Source organism: Triticum aestivum, chromosome 1B, assembly GCF_018294505.1.
Source record: "Triticum aestivum cultivar Chinese Spring chromosome 1B, IWGSC CS RefSeq v2.1, whole genome shotgun sequence".
NCBI lineage: Eukaryota > Viridiplantae > Streptophyta > Magnoliopsida > Poales > Poaceae > Triticum > Triticum aestivum.
Genome location: NC_057795.1, coordinates 123,897,217 through 123,914,894, shown reverse-complemented (window position 1 = coordinate 123,914,894; position 17,678 = coordinate 123,897,217). Strand labels below are relative to the sequence as shown.

At 46.2% G+C, this 17,678-nt stretch overlaps 1 long non-coding RNA gene across 4 annotated transcripts; it reads left to right on the top strand.

Annotated features, from left to right (window-relative positions):
- Nucleotides 1-661: 661 nt before the first annotated feature.
- LOC123111388 (uncharacterized) lies at nucleotides 662-4,643 on the top strand. Of its 4 annotated transcripts, none has more exons than XR_006454434.1 (6): nucleotides 662-1,032; nucleotides 1,697-1,795; nucleotides 2,238-2,550; nucleotides 3,485-3,774; nucleotides 3,859-4,022; nucleotides 4,426-4,643. It is a non-coding gene; the product is annotated as an uncharacterized lncRNA (long non-coding RNA). The 4 variants fall into 4 exon arrangements; XR_006454433.1 differs by having other exon boundaries at nucleotides 3,485-3,778; XR_006454431.1 differs by having other exon boundaries at nucleotides 663-1,032; nucleotides 3,859-4,643.
- The last annotated feature ends 13,035 nt before the right edge of the window (nucleotides 4,644-17,678 follow it).

The window sequence follows — 17,678 nt, the reverse complement described above, 5'->3', positions numbered from 1 at the left end:
AAAAAAAATCTTCACAAAACGAGGTATCATGTATGAACATTCATGACTTTTCAAGGTGATGGCCATATTCATTGCATAGTTTATGATAATGTGCCCAAATTGTGCACATAGGTGCATCTTGCCATTACAAAAAATATTGACAAACATCAAAACAAAAAAAACAAAAATAATGTTGACAAATAGAGTTTCCAACCTTTTGTTCAAAAAAATATATTTTCATAGTGTAAAAAATGGGTATTTTTCATGAAGGTAGTACAAAAATAGGTTTAAAACGGCACCACTCAAATTTTCACAAAAAGTAGACCATATTTGAGTGACAATTCCCAAGTTTCATGGATTCTTTCATACATTTAATGCATTTCTAGTCATTTATTGCATATAATTCAAATTTAAATCACAAGTGCGTAAAAATGTTGGCAAAATTTTGGTTTTAAAAAAAATCCTATTTATATCCTTTAATAGGCCTTATTAAAAAGCAAGAAAAAGAGAAGGAAAAAAACAAAAAATAAATAAATTTAAGGATATTTTGCTAAAAAGTACATCGTGTTTTGATTGGTCAAGATGACCCTCCCATAGATCACATGTCGGGACGGTTGGATTTGCTTAGATCGAACGGCTGTGGCCCTGCGGGTGCCCTATCCTGTTATCTCCTCTCTCCCTATCCCTTCACGCGCACGCCTACCCATCGAAGCCACCGCATACCACGCCGCAAGTCGCCACCGCAAGTCGCCACCGCAAGTCGCCTCATGCCGCCGCCGCTCGCCCTTTCTCTGTAGATCGCCAACGCAACCCTGGGCCCCAGGGTCGTTCCCTCCTCCCCACCAGGCTCGAGGAGGCGGCCACGAGGAGCGCGCAGCCGCCGCAATCCTGGGCAGATCTAGCCGGGGCCGTCGGCAGCCATCCCTCCCTCCGGCCGGCCATGAGGAATTGAACCGGCTTGAGCAGAACTAGCGCATGGACCATGCGTGCCTCCCGCGCTAGGAGCCACCGGTCCTCGTCATCTGCTAGCATCCAGGAGGAATCGATCCATATGTAAGCTACCTTCCACGATAATCCATCCAACAGGAATAGTAGTACGTACGTGTTCCTGCCCTTGGTGGAGATGCACATACCCGAATACCCGTAACATATCGTACATACTCGAATACTCCCAAACTGGCACGTATGCATACATACCTGAATACCTGTGCAATATTTTAATTCAGCTAAATAGGTCTAGTGAGTGTCAAATTGGGTAGTAGAAATTGTGAAGAGCAACACGGACATGTACTTTACTGATAGGGAATGTAGGTGTAATACATAGTGCTTTTCATGGTAAGGGTTCTAGTACATGTATGATCATTTTAATGTAGTATATCCCAACTTCACTATGAAAATACAGCAAGAACTTGTCTGTTTATTTCACTTTAATTATTATATTTTTCGTATCTCAATCTCATATGCTTGTTTGATATAATCCAATGGATGATAGCATCACTTTTTACAACTACCCATCAGGGTTACCTTTTTATTCAGGTAAATGTAAGACTCTATCACCTTTTACCAAGTATCCATCCTGGTTACATTATGCGCAAAATAGGTTCCACATTTAATTCCAAATTTGTTGAATATATGGTTTTACTGCATGCTTATAGTCTGTAGCTCTTGGCTGTACATCTGTTTCTATCTCAAGTTATTTATCATTCTACTCTTACAGAATGTTTGCGGGGAGCTCGGTTAGTGTCAACACCTCATGGATTTATGCATATCAGTTCATTTTGCTTAAAGCCAGTGTAATGATGCCTACTGGTTCCAGGTATATGTTTATGGAGTCTATGGCGCGCTCATTGATAATTCGCTTAGAATGTTTATATTCTTTATAACTTTGCCATGGAATGTCTATTGTTAGAAAACATCTTGCGAGTACTTTGGTTAGGTACTAGGAAGCACATACACACACATGCCAACACAGCAACAAGCACGCACTTACAACACAACACAGATGCTCTGTTCCTGATTTGTCAACAGTATGCTTATGCTTTGCCACTCTGAAATTTTTGCACTACGGGTCACTTTGCATGTGCTTGCTCATGTAGTGACCTGATTGACAGTTGTTTGTGTTGCCGTGTTCAACTAATGTCCATATACAACAAGTTAGTATTGATTTGTACAAGAGCCAAGTAGGTTGCTCCCGTGTTCAACTAATGTTCATGCTTTATCTCTGGTGGTTCTTGTCTGATGCACACTGTTCTTTGCAGGGCCGTTGACGAGGATGTGCGAGGTGGGCGACCGCACAGGGCCCCCAAAAATTAGGGGGCTTCGAATCCTGTATATGTGTTCTTTGTCACCATGGATCTGAGAGTGCCCGAACTGCTCGTTTCGTACATGGTCACGGCTGACGGCCGCACCGATACGAGCGGCATCTTGGTTCCTTTGTGTGTCCTAGGGCGGCGAGGCCCATGATCTTGTACATGGAGCAGTGCAGCATCGTTGTTGTGCCTCTGCTGTCATCCGTCACCAGAACAAGCAGGCATGCACGTTTCCCTTGCCTGACGCATTCCCATAGTCCATGTAAGTATTTTGTTCATACTGACATCACCACATGGCTATTTCTTATTTCCATGTTCCTTTTTTGTATGATTGGGAATTCCTTCTGTCATGTTTATTTGTTGCCCATCTCATGGCTGGAATCTTTCGTAATTAGAGGCTCTCTTCTTGAACTGGTCAGTAGTAGGAGGCACTAACATGCTAGTTGAGACGAGCGTGGAAAATAACTTGTACAGTCAATGCTTTACTAGACCACTACATTAGAACAGATGCATTATTTTAGTTTAATTTCCAATGCAACTTGCCCAAAACAGCTAGACCTAGTTAGATTTGGAGTATATATGTAGAGTTAGATTTGAATGAAACTGGCTACTTCTGTCAATGTCAGAACTTTAAGTTTTAGGTATATATGTTATTCCTAATATGCTTGCTTCCCCTTATAATTTCAGTCATTTTGGCTACTTAGATGTTGGTTTAATTTGATTATGTGGCATGTAGTTCATTTGTTGTTAGCCATAGTCCATAAATAAATAGCGCCAGTTACCTGAATTCAAGTTCATTCTGAACAATACACAAATTTTCAATTCATATATAAAAAAGACCCATATATATATATATATATATATATATAGGAAACACTGACTATACTCTTCGTCTCCCTAGTCAAATGGCCGTGCACGACATTTCCTAATTTTAGGTTCTCGTTTCACATTTCGCACAGGGGCCTCAATTTTCTGGAGACGGCCCTAGTTCTTTACAGGGTTATGATGATATTTCCAAGGAAATATACTGATCTTGATGTGACAGAAGTGCCCATTTTCCCTTTCTTAAACATTTTACTCTGTTTTTTGTTCTTCCTGTAGTTCTAGTTTCACATTGCTGGTGTTCCATGCCATATTCATTACATCATGCTTACATGCCTTATGATTAACTTGATTAGTATTTCTGCCATTGAAAGGTTTTGGATCCAGATTGAAGAGCAAACTCGTGCTACAGCAGCAACCCAGTAGCAAAACTCTGAGCTCAGCCAGCAGGTCAACGAATTACAAGATCAACTACAAGCTGAACGTGCAAACACACAAGAGAGGATTAACTTGGAGCGTGCTGAGAAAGAACAATTTGGGGAGAGGTTAAAAGAAGAGCGTGCTGAAAGGGAAATATTGTTGGAAGAAGAGCGAACATCAAGACTGTAATTTGAAAAAAACATGATGGCAAATTTTGCAAAATTGAGCCAACAGATGGGAACCAGTAGGTGATTATAGTCATATGCTTGCGACCTTGTAAGATTTATGTTGCTTATTTACATTGCTAAAAGTGCACTTCTATTTGCAGGTGCCAACGAAGAGGATTAACAAAGAAAATAGTAGTCTAAACTTGTAAAATACTCTTTTTTAGAGATCTAGTCCTAATAAGACTCTAGGTGCAAGGCTAACTGTTATTTCTTCAAATGTGCTCATACAAGCTGAATAAGGAATTCTCAAATGTTTAAAGCAATGGTAAGTCACAACCTTGCTTTCTTTTCATGTTCACCTGCATTTTATACGTATGGCCTTCATAATTAGCTAGCTACTTCTTCTCTTTCACCATGTGTTGATATTGCATTGAGTCACAATTTAGCAAAAACGAATATGTGCTAGCTAGGGACATGAACTTAACTGAAACTATAGATTGAGTCACAACTAAATCAATAGCGGATGCTTTTAGTACATGTACTTGTGCTTATGTTTTAGACATTTACACTTGTAAAACTGTTCTGATCCCTCAGTTACATGCTTGTTGACACAGTATTACTCCAGTTAGTCTGGCGATAGGTATTTTTAACAATGGGGCTGAAATTGTATGGTGTATGTTATGTTGGACTCATTAACTAGAACTATTTTTTTGATTTCTTGATTGCAGGATCCAACGATCTAGCTCGACTCGACTCTAGATCACGAACAGTTTAGTCTTGGCCCTTAAGTAGGATGGCTAAATTACATTTGAGTATCGTTTGATGGATATTTTCTATGAAAATTATGAATCTACATATTATATGTATGGTTTTGAATATTGTAATTGAATGCCTGTGTTTTTTTTATGGTTACAATAGGCTATTACCACAATCCACTTTTGGTTGCCACATGTTAGCACCACGAAAAGTTTAAATTGTCGCAATAGTTTCTTGCAACAAACATTTCACTCGTTGTGATATCTATTTATCACCACCAAAACTAGTATGTTGCAATTTCCTGATACAACGACTCGAGTATTTGTTGCCATAAGTTAATGCCACGAGTGTCACGGTTCGTGGCAAAATGCATAATACAACAAAAACAAGGATTGTTGCCATAGTTTATTGCCACAATTGACTATTGCCACGGAAGTGCATGCGCCACAAAACGAGTGTTGTTGGCATAGGTTGTTGCCACAAATGTCTATCGCCACGATCTATCAGTCGCCATGATTCGTTACATGTTGCATTAAAGCTATCTCCACAAACCAAATTGTGGCATGAGATGAGTGTTGCCATGGGAAAACATGTGGCAACTTCCCACATGGTTGTTGCAATAGCACACTTTAATGCCACAATTGTTGTTTTGTGGCAATAACCTATTATCATGTGTCCAGTCGCAACGGCTGCCAACGAATGTTGTTTTGTGGCAATAGGTACTTATTGCCATAAATCGGCATGTATTGCGACGGGCGATTTTGTTGCAATAGACCCGGATCCTTGTAGTGTGTTAGTCTCACGATGAGTGTTTATTCACTTGTCATTGCACGAGAGTAAGGCAAAGGATTTAGGGATGCCTAGTTCCAAAATGCAAAAATGAATTTACTTTACGTTGTTAAATAATAAATTCCTTGGGAAGTGTTGGTATGGAAGGCAACCGTGGATTCGGCTAGCCATGGAAAGTGAAAGTATGGTGGAAAAGGAATAAACTTTATTTTCTGTTTGGGAACCGCATATGGCATATCTGGCATGGAAAGTGTTTGGAACTCTGCGTCGTTTTCGTTGGTGGGATTGATACACCTCCCAAAAAGTTTTTATCTCTATTTTTTCGCTTTGAGCTCTGGCACCTCTACTAATCCCTACTTTCCTCTGCGAAGGGCCTCTCTTTTACTTTATGCAATTTTTATTTTGAATTTGAGTCTCCATCTTCTCTTATAAAAGCACCAACTAAGAGGCAATATGATCGTACTTAAGTATTGGGTGTAGCTAATATTTGAGTGTGTTTCATGAATGGATCAATTTTTGAGCATGATGGGCTAGGGATAACTTATTTTAGTGTTGATATTCTGAAAAACATGGTTGCTTGTTGATATGCTTGAGTATCTAAATTATTATGTCAAAACTAGACTATTGCTTTGAATCAAATAAAAGTCCAATTGTCCATGCTATAAAGAAAAGAATATGATATGACATGATAAACATCACTCCGCATCAAAAATTTTATTTTTATCACTTACTTACTCGAGGACGAGTAGGAGTTAAGCTTGGGGATGCTGATACATCTCCAACGTATCTATAATTTTTGATTGTTCCATGCTGTTTTATTATCAATCTTGGATGTTTTATAATCATTTTATATCATTTTTTGGTACTAACCTATTGACATAGTGCCAAGTACCAGTTGCTGTTTTTTCAATGTTTTTTGCATCGCAGGAAATCAATATCAGACGGAGTCCAAATGCCATGATACTTTACGGAGAATTTTTATGGACCAAAAGGAAGATATTGGGCCCTGGTTGCACCTAGGGGGAGTCTCGAGGAGGGGACAACCCACCAGGGCGCGCCAGGAGGCCCAGACGCGCCCTGGTGGGTTGTGCCCACCTCGGGTGCCCCCCGGACCGCCCCTTTGCTCTATAAATACCCCAATATTCCAGAAACCCTAGGGGAGTCGACGAAATATTCATCCAGCCACCCCAGAGTACAGAACCACCAGATCCAATCTAGACACCCATCTCGGATGGGGTTCACCACCTCCATTGGTGCCTCTCCGATGATGCGTGAGTAGTTCTTTGTAGACCTTCAGGTCCGTAGTTAGTAGCTAGATGGCTTTCTCTCTCTCGCTGAATTATACAATGGTCTCTTGGAGATACATATGATGTAACTCTTTTTGCGGTGTGTTTGTTGGGATCCGATGAACTTCGAGTTTATGATCAGTTATATCTTTTTATATACATGAAAGTTATTTGAGTTTCTTTGATCTCTTATATGCATGATCTCTTATAGCCTCATACTTCTTCTCCGATATTTGGGTTTTGTTTGGCCAACTTGATCTATTTATCTTGCAATGGGAAGAGGTGCCCGGTAGTGGGTTCTATCTTATGGTGCTCGATCCTAGTGACAGAAAGGGAAACACCACGTATGTATTGTTGCTACTAAGGATAAAAAGATGGGATCTATATCTACGCAATAGATAAACCGATCTTGTCTACATCATGCTGTCGTTCTTATTGCATTATCTATTTTTCCATGAACTTAATACACTAGATGCATGCCGGATAGCGGTCGATGTGTGGAGTAATAGTAGTAGATGCAGGCAGGAGTCGGTCTACTAATCTTGGACGTGATGCCTATGTAATGATAATTGCCTGGATATTGTCATAGTTATTTGAAGTTCTATCAATTGCCCAATAGTAATTTGTTTACCCACCGTTTGCTAGTTTTCTCGAGAGAAGCCACTAGTGAAACCTATGGCCCCTGGGTCTTCTTTCTCATATATTTGCCTTTTTGATCTACTTTTTCCTTTGCATTTATTTTCAGATCTATTAAACAAAAAAATACAAAAATACCTTGCTGCAATTTTTTCTTATTTATTTTGTTTGGCGTTCGATCTATCAATCTACTAAATTTTCCTCACCTCCGTTTTGCCTATCTTGAGGCGCCGTACCCCAGAAGGGATTGACAACCCCTTTAACACGTCGGTTTGCAAGGATTTGTTATCTGTGTGCAGGGGTTGTTTATGTTGTGTTGCTTGGTTCTCCTACTGGTTCGATAACCTTGGTTTCATATCTGAGGGTAATACCTACCGCCGCTGTGCTGCATCATCCCTTCCTCTTTGGGGAAATACCGACATAGTTTCAAGCGACATCACCAGCATTCAGGTTTTCAGCAAAGATTATGAAACAACCATATTCAAAATAACATTTAGTTCTCACATTTACTCACATCAATGGCATAATCAACTAGCGAGCAATAATAATAAATCTCAGATGACAACACTTATTCAAGATAATCATGATATGATATAACAAAATGGTATCTCGCTAGCCCTCTTTGAGACCACAAAACATAAATTCAGAGCACCCCTGAGGATCAAGGACTGACTAGACATTGTAATTCATGGTAAAAGAGATCCAGTCACAGTCATAATCAATATCAACTAATAACAATGCATACAATTGACAGTGGTGCTCTCTAACTGGTGCTTTTTATAAGAGGATGATGACTCAGCAATAAAAGTAAATAGACAGGCCCTTCACAGAGGGAAGCAGGGATTTGCAGAGGTGCTAGAGCTCGAGTTTTTGAAATAGAGATAAATAATATTTTGAGCAGCATGCTTTCATTGTCAACACAACAGTCAAGAAATCTCGGTATCTTCCATACTATATACATTATAGGCGGTTCCCAAACAGAATGGTAAAGTTTATACCCACATTTCCACGACTGGTCCGAAACAATGGGTACCGTCCAACTAACAACAATCCTGGGGGAGTTTTGTTTGCAATTATTTTGATTTGATTTGAGCATGGGACTGGGCATCCCGATTACCAGCCATTTCCTCGTGAATGATGAGTGGAGTCCACTCATCATGAGAATAACCCACCAAGCATGGAAGATATTGACAGCCCCCAGTCGCCACATGAGCGATTCAGGCATACAAAACAATTTATAATTTGAAGGTTTAGAGTTTGGCACATGCAAATTTACTTGGAACGACAGGTAAATACCGCATATAGGTAGGTATCATGGACTCATATGGAACAACTTTGGGTTTATGGAAGTGGATGCACAAGCAGTATTCCTGCTTAGTACAAGTGAAGGCTAGCAAGAGGTTGAGGAGCGACCAACTGGAGAGCGACAATAGTCATAAACATGCATTGAGATTAACCAACATTGAATGCAAGCATGAGTAGTATATAAATCACCATGAACATAAATATCGTGGAGGCTATGTTGATTTTGTTTCAACTACATGCGTGAACATGTGCCAAGTCAAGCCACTCGAATCATTCAAAGGAGGATACCATCCTATCATACTACATCACAACCATTTTAAAAGCATGTTGGCACGCATGGTAAACTATTATAAACTTCTAGCTAATTAATCATGGCATGAATAACTATAATCCATAATCGTCATTGCAAACATGTTTCATTCATAATGGGCTGAATCAAGAACGATGAACTAATCATATTTACAAAAACAAGATAGGTCGAGTCCATACCAGCTTTTCCTCATCTCAATCATTTCATCATATATCGTCATTATTGCCTTTCACTTGCACGACCAAATGGTGTGGATAATAATAATAGTGCACGTGCATTGGACTAAGCTGGAATCTGCAACATTTATTCAAAGGAGAAGACAAGGTAATATTGGCTCTTTGTTAGATCAACAATAATGCAAATGTGAGCCACTCATCCTTTTCATCATGGTCCTCTCCTCTCAACCCCAAAAGAAAAGAAAAGAATTTCCAAGAAACACACTGAAATGTATTTGGAGTTTTTGTTTTTCTGAAGAAAGTAAAAGCAAGAACGAGAAAAACTATTTACACGAGAAAGCTCCCAACTAGCAAAAGAGGAACGTGAAATTTTTTTGGGTTTTCTTTTAATACTACTACTAACTAAACCTAGAAAGTAAACTAAGCTACAACTATTTTTTTTGTTTTTCTTAAGTTTTTTTAAACACATAAGAAGAAAGTGGAAAAAAGAAATAAACTAATCATGGATAATACAATGAAAAAGTATGAACACCGACAACTGGAATGAGTGTGTGAACATAAATGTAATGTCGGTGAGAAATACATACTCCCCCAAGCTTAGGATTTTGGCCTAAGTTGGTCTAGGGCCACCACTGGCCCGGATGATACCTGAAATCATAGTTGGGGTTGTACTGTGCAGTAGCAGCTACTGCTTGGTGAGCTGCTTCTTGGAGGCGAGCGGCCTCCACTGTTCTCTCATACCCGTTTCCCTCCTCTCAGGTTATAAAATATCTACCATTTACCTGAGAGTTAAAGAAGGCAGGAGCAGGAAGGGAAATATGGACAACATGCCATCTGTCAAAGATTAGTCGGTACTAGAGGGACTGTTCGTTTCTCTCAAGAAACTGGTAGCCTATCATTGCATTGTAATCTAGAAAAGTGGGTGGCAACTCAATGTCATTCCCTCTTATGGGTACGCCAAGATAATTAGCTAAATGAGTTGCATAAATCCCACCAAATAAATCTCCCTCTTTAGCATTAAGATGTAACCTCCTCCCTATAATAGCCCCCAAGTTATATCGCTTATCACCTAACACCACACACTTGAGGACACTAAGATCTGGAACGCAAAGGTGGCAATGATCATGTTTACCTTTAATACACCTTCCTATAAAGAGAAAAAAATAATATATGGAAGGAAAGTGAATGCTCCCTATGGTAGCTTGTGTGATATTTCTAGTTTCTCCCACAGTGATGCTAGCAAGGAAATCGTTGTATTCAGATTTGTGAGGCTCACTACGAATGCCCCACTGTGGAATTTTGCAAGCAGTATTAAAATCTTCAAGGTACATGGTATATGATTCATCATAAAGATCACATAAAACAATATGGGTATTGCGCTTAGATGAAAATTCAAACCTCTGCACAAAGGAATCAGTGAGGTAATGGTATTGTCGTCACTTATCTGATACGAAGTCCTCAAGATCAGCATTACGTACTATCAGATTTAGGGATCCGCAAACCCTTGAGAGTTTCAAACTCTAGGGTGCGTGCGGAGATATCAACCTGCCCAACCTGCCTACTCGTGATCGTCCTAAGCCTAGCACATCAAGCTCAAAGAGACACAAAGACACAGCGATTTATATTGGATTGGGCCACCGTTGTGGTGTAATACCCTAATCCAGTGTGGTGTGGTGGATTGCCTCAAAGGGCTATGGATGAACTGGTACAGTGGATGAACAAGCCTCGGGAGGTGAGGTGTTCTTGAGTTGGTGTGGTGCTCTACTTGTTCTGATCTCGTCCCCTCCCTATGGTGGTGGCTAGTCCTATTTATAGTGGCCTAGGTCCTCTTCCCAAATATGAGCGGGAAGGGATCCCACAACGGCCGGATTTGAAAGGGGACAAGTAGTATAGTCTATCCCGACAAAAGTAGTCTTCGCCTGCAAAAAGCCTCTGGTCATGACGCTGCAGTGGGGTCGTTGATGACCTCCGTCTTGCCGTCCTGGCGGTCTTGGTCTCGTTGCACCAAAATGGAAACCTTTCACTGATCCCTCGGGACTCCGCGCCTGCGCCCTGCTTCCCTTGCACCAAAGAGGAAATCCGTGCTCTGCGCCCGCCTGGCGCCTGTCTGGCCTTGGTCGTCATGGCTCACGTCAGCAGAGCCTCGTGAGGCAGCTGCATAGAACTCTCCTCCCCTCAGGAGCCAGCCTGAGGAGGCCGACCCCTTCAGGGGTCTTGGCATTGTCCGCCTCACAAGGCTTGGCCCCTCGTGAGGGTCTTGTGTTGCTGATGTTGAAGCTGGGCCATACCAGGCCATTGATGAAGCCATGCGGTGGGCCACAGGCAGGCAGGGCTGGATACCCCCAAATCCAGGACGCCGATAGTAGCCCCCGGGCCCAAGGCGCGCTCGGACTTGCCTTCCAGGCGAAGCCAAAGGGCAAGTGCGGAGCGCCGTGGGCCCTAACCGCCTGCGGCCTTGATGAAGCATGGCGATTGATTGGACGTGGGCCACTCTGTTTCCCCAGGCTGCCTCGACAACTGTTTCCATATGACAAAAGGGGTGCCGCCTGCCGCCTGGCTTTCATTGCTCCTTCTTCGTCTTGCTCCAGATCCCTTTCTCCCCGCAACGGAAGAACTCACCAGATCTGTCGATCCCCCCCCCCAAATCTTCTGCTCGATGGCCGCCGAGAAGACCGTGGCTCCTACCCTGGTTGCCGGCCCACCTGGTACGAGCCAGGGCTGCTGGCGCCCTGCGTGGCTGGGGAGAAGCTCTGAAACACGCTCCTCTTGACGGCGAGTGACGACAACGAATGGAAGGAGACAATGCTCCGGGTCGCCGCCGCTGCACCGGAGCCCGCAGGCAGCACCTTCTTCCCCTTCTTCATGCACATCGTCTACTCGGGGTTGGTACCTCCATTCTCCCGCTTCTTCTTCGCCATCCTTAACCACTATGGCCTTCACGCGCTCCACATCCATGCCAACTCAATCCTCCTCCTGTCCATTTTCGCCTTCTATTGTGAGGCGTTCATGGGGGTGATGCCCTCCGTTGCCCTGCTCCGCCATTTCTTCTTCCTTCACATGACCGGCGACAATCCGGTTGGGTGCATCGGCTTCATTGTTGTGCGGGGTGGTAACGCAATCTCCCGCACCGGGAAGAAGGTGGAGGATGCCGTGAAGAGGTAGGTTCTGATGGATGCCAAGTGCTCCCAGGGCTCGCTGAAGCCGCCGACCGCGTTCCCTGTCTCCGAGAAGTGGTGGTTTTCTGAGAAGATCACCGACCCTTCCCTGACGCAGTGGGTGAAGAAGATGGAGAAGGAGCTGAAGAGGGAGAAGCTGACGGGGGCCATGTTCATCAAGGAGCTCCTGAGGCAGCGCATCGCGCCGCTTCAAGACCGCTCCCGCCCCTTGTGGAAGCTTCATGGTGATGACGACAAAATCCGCCTGCACCGAGACGTCCTTCCCGAGGAGGAGCTGAGCAAGGTGTTGCTCTACCTGACAGGGAAGGACCCGAGCGATCCTCCGGAAGATTGGCTTCCGCTATACTGCAGGGATGACGGCGAGGAGGTTGCCGCGGCTATGCCTGTCTTCAATGAGCTTGGGCTTGTGCAGCCGGGGAAGCCCCTGCCGCTTACTGCTTTGGTGCACCTGTCATCCGATGATCGCTCCTCCGAGGCCACCGCAGACGAGATGGTGGAGGAATCCTCTACCCGTCGGCAGAGGGAGCTCCTCCACGACTTTCCCGATGACGATGATGATGACGAACCGCCGGTAGTGGAGGTGACACACCCTTATGGAGTCACCACGAGGTCTGGGGTAGCCTCTTTGAAGCATCCCAAGCGAGCGGTCACGAAGAAGAGCAGGACTGCGTTGATTCCTCCAGGCAGCAGCCCGCCTTCGCCGATGCTGTCCTGATCGGCTCCAACCGCAAGCTCTCATGCTCCCCAGAGCTCGGCTCCTGCCGCTCCGCCTCTACGCCCGCTGCTGAGCATGAAGCGGAGCTATGCCTTCGCCGGCTAGTAAGTTTCTCCCTTAACCTTGTTTGTTGGTTCTTGAAGCGATACTTAGCGTCTTCACCTATCGTTAGGAAATAGCCGTCGAAGAAGCAGAAAGAGGGCACGGAGGTTGCTGCGGCTGGAGGTACTGAAGTGGCTGCTGTGACCTTGGTGAAGGAGAGTGTCGCTGCCCCGTAGCCCCAGATACTACAAAAAAAAGACACATCCGTGACATTTTGGGCCGAACGAAATTTTTTCCTGTCATACTTATGACACTTCTATGATGATAATTGTGACAGAACCCGGTATCATCATAGATGTGGTGGGCTCCGACTTCTATGGCAAAAAATCATGACAGAAAATGGGCTTTTTGTCCTGGGCGGGCCGGAGACGCAACTGCATGACATTCTTTGGGCCGTCCATGACAGAAAAAACCATGGTAGAAACGAGGGCGAGGAAAATTTCGGAGAGTTCCCGGTTACGGTGGGTGGTCGGGGGCCGAGTGATGCGCGTTTGTCGCATACACGTACGTGCGTGTGTGCGAGGCGTTGACTCTAACTGAACCCGAGCGAGGCGTTGGGCTGTAACTGAACCCGAGCGATTGCACTGCAGGCTACGCGTTACTGAACCCGAGCGATCGATTGATGGCTATTAACTCAACCCGATCGAGCGATTCCTTGTCTACTGCTGCTAACTGAAGCCGATCGATGCTGCCTCTCTGGATGAATAGTGAGCGTTGCAGGGGGGGTTGGATGAACAGTGAGCGGTGGGGGTGGATGAACAGGACCCCGTGGTGTTGCCTTTGGATGAATAGGACGATCCCGTGGAGGGCTGGATGAACAGTGGACGGTGAAGGGGTGCCCATGGAGGGGTGGTTGAACAGTAGCCGGTGGAGTAGCGCGGGGTGGAGGCTGGATGAACAGGAGCCCGTGGAGGCTGGAGGAGGTCGACGGTAGCCCGTGGAAGCTGGAGGAGGTCAACGGTGGAGATGAACAGTATCCTGTGGAGTCCCGTTTTGCAGTACGCCACACCCCTCCCGATGAACATGACCCCCGTTTCGACCATAGCGCTTCAACACAAGTCCGTTTCGTCTGTTTTGCGGTACACCACACCCCTCCCGATCAACAGGACCCCCGTTTCGACTGTAGGAGGTCCGTTTCCTCCGTTTTGCGGTACGCCAGACCCCTCCCGATGAACAGGTTTCCGTTTCGAACGTGGCCGGTCGAACACAAGGTCGTTTCCTCCATTCTGCGGTACGTCAGGCCTCGTTTCCATCACCTGTTCCGTCCAAGTCGGTTGGCTCCCACGCGTTTCGTTGCCTCCCGATGAACACGATGCATTCCGTTGCCTCCCGATGAACACGACGCATTCCGTTGCCTCCCCATGAACACAATGCATTATGTTGCCTCCCCATGAACACGACGCCGACGCTGTTTCTCCGTTCTGACCCAGCCATGTACACGAGCCCTAGCCGTACGTATGCATGAGTAGGCGTTTGAGACCCCGCCCGTATGTACACATACATGGCCGTATTTTCTTTCTTGCACACTGGCCGTTGTACATACGTGTACATGCTACGTGCGCGCCTCTACTACGACACGTGCGCGCCTCTACATCGACCAGTATATATGTACGTACATGTTCGCGACCAGAATAACAACGCTACATACGCTTCAACCAGGTGGGTCCCGACTGTCAGGCACTTCCTTGCGTGCGAAGATGTAGCTGGTGGGTCCCAGCAGTCAGGGGGCGAATCGTTTTCTTTTTGCCCGTACGCACTTCCTTGCGCGCAAAGGTATAGCTAGTGGGTCCCAGCAGTCAGGGGGGAACTTTTTTTCGCGAAATACGGTGGCCCGTTCGGTGGGTCCCTGCTGTCAGGTGGAGGAATAATTATTTTGCGCGTAATAAGGAGGCACTTCCTTGCGGCCTCCGTGGACCCAACTGTCAGCCTCTCCACGCACAGTACTCTTCCGATGGAAGTCAGTCATTGACCACACTGGCCACGCCGCACCGAGAGCACAAGGGCGGTGGACAACGGCGAGGCCTAGGAAGGGGACGACGCAAAGCCGGGGAAGACGCAGCAGTGGATGCCCACGCGAAGAGGAGTACGAGGGTTCACTGGTTCGGCTGAAGTGTGAGGTTGGCGTCGCCGCAGAATAACAGGGGGTGTGAGTGAGTAGAGGGATGGTCTGGCCAGTGGTGGGAGTAGTAGGGGGCGGTGAGGCCTCCGCGGTATCATAGCCAGCCAGGGGAGGCAGGAGCATGCGGCACGACTGACGCTGCTTTGGGCGGCTGGAGCACGAAGACCAGAGGTTGAAGAAGCACTATGGCCGTTGGATGGACATCGTACGGTCACTGGAGCATTGACTAAGTTGACAAAGCCCTCCGTCCCCGTCAACTTAGTAGGGCCACAAGTCAGCCTGCCACTATACTGGGTCCCAGCTAGCAGGGGGAGTATTCATTTTTTGTGCGTAATAAGGAGGCACTTCCTTGCGTGCGAAGATATAGCTGGTGGGTCCAAGCTGTCAGCGGCGGTAACGTTTTTTTGCGAAATACAGAGGCCCTTTCGGTGGGTCCCAGATGTCAGGTGGAGGAATCATTATTTTGCGTGTAATAAGGAGGCATTTCCTTGCATGTGGTCGTGGACCCGGCTGTCAGCCTCTCCATGTACAGTCCACTTCAGATGCATGTCGGTCGTTGACCATGTTGACCAGGCCGCGGCGAGAGCACCAGGGCGGTGGACGATGGCGAGGCCTAGGAAGGGAACGACACGGAGGCAGGGAAGACTCGGCAGTTGTTTCCCACGCGAGGGGAGTACGACTGTACGAGGGTTTACTGGTTCATCTGCCATTGCCGGAGAATAATAGTAGGTGTGGGTGAGTAGAGGGATGGCTAGGCCAGTGATGGGAGTACGGTGGGGCGGTGAGGCCTGCGCGGCAGCACAGCCAACCGCGGGGAGCAGGCAGTCCCGCCGACGCTTGTTTGAGCGGCTGGAGCAGGAAGAGTAGAGATTGAAGAAGCACGACGGCCATTGGATGGAAATCTAACATTCACTGCTTGTGTGTCAACCTTTTTTTAGGAAACCCTCAAATCTGTGGAAAACAGCATACAACCCATCTGCCATTATTTCTAATAATTTATAACCCATTTGCTAATTCTTAAGGTTTTTTTTGGAGCCCATATTCTTTTTGTTAGCATTACAACCCATATTGTGGCCACGGTTAAAAAATTACACAAAATTTTGCATATTTCGGTGCGGTCCGAACTGTTTTTAATCCCGAAATTTCGAGTCACATTCAAAATGATTTTAAAAATAAATGTATATCAATATAAAATCCAACAAATTGTCCACGCATAAAAATAAATGCAATTTAAAATCTCAAAATGAAAAAAAGATATTTGAAACTAACTGCCGGTTTGATGTGTTCTAAAAATATACAACCCATTTCTCATTACCGATAGGCCATTTTCTCGGCCAGCCGAATGAAGCTCTCCTCGTCTTGAAAGATTTACAGCCCAACAGGCCTGACAAAGCGACTTACTTGGAAAATCACAAAAAAACTGGGCTATGGCCGTGGACCCAGCTGCGACCGTGGACCCAGCTGTCAGCCTCTCCATGTACAGTACTCTTCCGATGGAAGTTGGTCGTTGACCACATTGACCACGCCGCCTCGAGAGAACCAAGGCGGTGGACGACGGCAAGGCCTAGGAAGGGGACGACACGGAGCCGGGGAAGACGCGGCAGTGGATGCCCACGCGGAGAGGAGTACGAGGGTTCACTGGTTTGGCTGCGGCATGAGGCTGCCATCACTGCAGAATAACAGGGGGTGTGGGTGATTAGAGGGATGCCCTGGGCCAGCGGTGGGAGTAGTAGGGGGCGGTGAGGCCTCTGCGGCATCACAGTCGGCCACGAGAGGCAGGAGCACGCGGCACGACCGGCGCTGCTTTGGGCGGCTGGAGCAAGAAGACCAGAGGTTGAAGAAGCACTATGGCCATTGGATGGACATCGTATGGTCACTGGAGCTAGAATCGTTCATATTGACTAAGTTGACAAAGCCCTCCATCCTCGTCAACTTAGTAGGCCCACAAGTCAGCCACCCACTATGGTGGGTCCCAGCTAGCAGGGGGTATTCATTTTTGTGCGCGTAATAAGGAGGCACTTCCTTGCTTGCGAAGATATAGCTGGTGGGTCTGACCTATCAGCGGGGGGAACATTTTTTTTCGCGAAATACAGAGGCCCTTCCCACGTACAGTCCACTTACAATGCGTAATAAGGAGGAACTTTCATTGCGTGCGACCATGGACCTCGTGGGTCCCAGCCGTCAGGCTCTCCACGTACAATCCTCTTCCGACGACTCTTGTATGTTAACCACGCCGCGCTGAGCGCACCGAGGCGGTGGACGACGGCGAGGCCCCAGACTGGAACGACCCGGAGATGGGGAATACGTGGCAGTGGAGTCACAGACAGAGAGGAGTGGGAAACTTGACTGGTTCAGATGCGGGGTGGGCCTACACTCGGCAGAGAATAACAGGAGGTGCAGAGTGTAGGGATGGCCTGGCCGTCGGCGGGGTAGCATTTTGCTGAGGAGCGCAAAACAACGCCGCTGGATGCCGAAGGCTGGAGCAGGCGGTCCCAGCAGCGCTGGGGGAAGAAGACGAGAGATTGAAGAAGAATACCGGCCACTGGATGTAAATCCAACGCCTTCTTAGGCTTCGACCTACTGGCCCACATGTCAGCCAGTCCATTTGTTT